Consider the following 3,098-nt stretch of genomic DNA (forward strand, 5'->3'; position numbering starts at 1 on the left):
ACAAACTAAAAAAAAAAAAAAGATTTGTAAGTTTCTACCGTAATCTTCTCAGATAAACTGTGTTGTCATGAGAGGATTGAACGAAGACGAGTTGTGTGATTTCGTACAGTTTACTGAAAATAAGGTAATGTTAATCAGGTTGTGATGAATGAAATGTTAAGGAGGACACTTTTTCACACAAAAGAAAAAAAAATCACTTTGCTCAATGCACTCTCTTTTTTTTATAAATAGTAGTTTATTTAATAGATTGAAAAATGCTGTTGACAGGAAGTATTATCACATGCTTTGATTACAGAGCTGTTATTATGGGGGCAAAGCAGCACTTAAAGAGATTAGCACCTTTATTTTGTTTTCAATTATTATTTATTATTTATTATTATTTATTTGCTTAAAGCAACAATTTTAAAATCCCAAGACTTGATTCATTGCCCAGACACCCGTGTTATTGAAGCATATTACCTCATATGATCAATACATTTCACATTCTTACATATTTAAATGATAGACACACAGACTGACAAGAAGTCTCAACCAATGATTATTTGGATGGAATTTGAATAAAATTCCCTAAAAGTTGCTTCTTACTAGTTTTTTCACATTGAGTTTTTATTACAACTGTTTGACCTTCTCATATTTTTTTCTATTTAAAAAAGTTTTGTTTTTTTTTCTATTTTTTTATCACTGGTTTTATGACTTTTAATGTGAGCTGATCAATAATTTAATATCTATTTAAAAACCATAAGGCCTTTGATTTGATCTCCAGCAATAGTGGACTGATTTTATTTTAGATTAAATCTTTTCCCCATTTACTTTTTCTCATAACAGTGTTAAATTCAGCATTTCCCCGACTCGAGTCCCGAGCTTACGATTTTCTCCCATTTTGTTTTAGGCTGTTGACATCAGGTTCATTGAGTTCATGCCATTCGGTGGAAACAAGTGGAACACGGGCAAGTTTTATTCCTACAATGACATGTTGACGACCATCAGACAGAAATGGCCAGACTTTAAAAGGCTTTCAGACCGACCAAATGACACATCAAAAGTAAGATGTGTTATTTGTTATTTATTATTATTGTTATTAATTTTTGTCGTAGCATTGAAACATATTGATTTCAATTGGTTTACCTTATTTTCTCCTATGACACCATGTTTGTAAGTTTCACACTAAAGCGGTTACAAAAAAAATAAAATAATTGAGCTTTATATAGAGCAATATCCACTAATTTGCTCAAAGGGCGTTTAACAAGGGAAAACCTTTAAACCAAATTTGGGGGCGCTGCCCCAGGTCAAATAAAAGGGGAAAAAAATTGAAAAAAAAAAGGTCTTTTTCCAATATGTCCTCTTTTTTTTTTTGTTGTCTTTTTTGATTAAAGAAAAAGCTTGCTTTAACTTCTTGGGCAGCATGGCAAGGGATAAAAATTTTTGTTTTCGAACCAAGAGGTAAAACTTGAGATTTTGTAGATGCAATATCCACTAAATGTGCTCAAAGCAGTTTTCAGGGGAATCCCAAGCCCAATGGCAACATTTAACAATAGGACAACATAAACCACTTTAGGTGCTTTTTACTTTTTTTTTTTTTTTTGATAGAACAACACTTACTACCAGGAAATCTTTTTAAAACACCTGTTTAAAGGTTAAAGAGAATGTCAAAAAAAAGGGGCCTTTTTTCCAAAAACTTAATTTTGGGGCGCCACCCAGATTTGGGGTTGAAATTTAATTTTTAATAAAATCCTTTTAAATTCATTCATTCTTCTTTCATTCATTAATTCATTCATTTTTTAATTTAAAATTGTTTCCCTTTTCTTTTTTTCATTTTTTTTCCTTATTTAGTAATTTATGAATGGATAAATTTTTGGGCGGGTTTCTTCTTCCAAATACCGGGCCTACAAATTCCGGGTTTTAAAGGGCCCAAGGGGGGATTCATCCCTCCAGAGCGAAAAATTTTTTGTTCGACCTGAAAAACCGAGTCAGCCCTCACAGCAGATGGAAATTTAAAAGTGGGTTTTCCCTTTTAACAGTGAATACAATTTGACGTTTTTGACCTTTTGGGCCAATCTAGAAATGATGTCAAAATGAACAGTATGAAAAAAAAGGATTTTTTTTTAAATTTTTAAAAAGAAAAAACTGAAAACCTTTAATACAGGGCATTTATTTAAACCCCTAAAATTTTTTTGGGTTAATTTGATGTGAAGTGTGAGACATCAGGGGGTTCCCCGGCAAAATTTTATTTTGACAAAAAATTTTAAAAGGTTTTAAAGGGTACAATGGTTTTTTTAAAACAAACGACCAGAACATGGGGTAAACCAAAAATGGAATGCGGGAATTTTATAGAAATGAAAACCCGGGCAACTAGCTGGGAAAAAGGAACAAACATAGAACAAAATTAAAAACCTGCAGACCTTGGAGACAAAAATCCTGGGGAAAGAACAAGAAACCTGGGATAAAGTTTTTTTAAAAATTTCATGCGAAATGTGCTGTGGGGGTTTTTTTCGGAGGGGAAAAAAGGTTTCCCCTTTTTTTAAGACTCAGAACGGGGGTTTTTTTTGAAACACCATGTGTTTTCAAAAAGGTTGTAGGGTTCGGGGCATGTGCTTTTTTGGCAAAAAAAAAATTTAAAACGTGTTTGAAATTGTGCTCTAAGCGTGGTTGTTTTAAATGCAAATAAAACCCTTTTAAGGATTCGTTCCCAAGAAACTTTGCGTTCCCCAGTTTTAAAGACTGAGCTTATCCTTGTAAGTAATGAAAAAGGGCCCCTGGGGCTTTTTGAAAGGCCTTGATTTTAAAGACTTGGTTTAAGGACGGGAAAAATCCAGGTTCAAGCCCTTCCCCTTTGGGGGAGCGGGGTCCCTTTAAAAAAGGTTTTTAAAACCTCACATTCTTTTGTATACTCAAAAATACCTGGCCGTTAAAATTTCCCAAAAAAAAAAAAAAAAGCCAATATCCCCTTAAAAAAAACCAAAGGCATCAGCCCTTCATCCTGCATGTTAAGTGTTGCTTTTTTCCCTGGGGACCCCCCCTTTTAAAATTTTTTAATTTTTTTTTGGGAAAACTACAAAAATTTGCGGGGTTTTTTTTTTTTTTTTTTGTTTTCAATTTTT

At 32.8% G+C, this 3,098-nt stretch overlaps 1 pseudogene; it reads left to right on the forward strand.

Moving 5' to 3' along the window:
• The first annotated feature begins 52 nt into the window (after window positions 1–52).
• LOC144961252 (molybdenum cofactor biosynthesis protein 1 pseudogene) lies at window positions 53–1,042 on the forward strand (annotated as a pseudogene).
• Window positions 1,043–3,098: the final 2,056 nt, after the last annotated feature.

This window comes from Berghia stephanieae, unplaced genomic scaffold (genome assembly GCF_034508935.2).
Source record: "Berghia stephanieae isolate SIO BIC M18660-M18661 unplaced genomic scaffold, UCSD_Bste_1.3 scaffold1921, whole genome shotgun sequence".
NCBI lineage: Eukaryota > Metazoa > Mollusca > Gastropoda > Nudibranchia > Aeolidiidae > Berghia > Berghia stephanieae.